Source organism: Ascaphus truei, unplaced genomic scaffold, assembly GCF_040206685.1.
Source record: "Ascaphus truei isolate aAscTru1 unplaced genomic scaffold, aAscTru1.hap1 HAP1_SCAFFOLD_145, whole genome shotgun sequence".
NCBI classification, from domain to species: domain Eukaryota; kingdom Metazoa; phylum Chordata; class Amphibia; order Anura; family Ascaphidae; genus Ascaphus; species Ascaphus truei.
In genome coordinates, this window is record NW_027454334.1 from 282,858 (window position 1) to 283,061 (window position 204).

Genomic DNA, 204 nt, shown 5'->3' on the forward strand with positions numbered 1-204 from the left:
GCTCACCGCGGGAGAAGTGAGCGCGGGTGTGGGGGAAGCGAGTAGCACGGGCGGAAGCAAAATCTGTCCTGCAGGGGCTGGAGGCGTACGGTGGCCGGGTGCAGTCAATCTGCACTCGTGCCGTGTGTGGGAGGACACGGGGGCGGAGTAAAAACCCCGGTGGAGAGACTGCATTCTCCTAGAAGCCTGGTAAGTAAGTGTGTG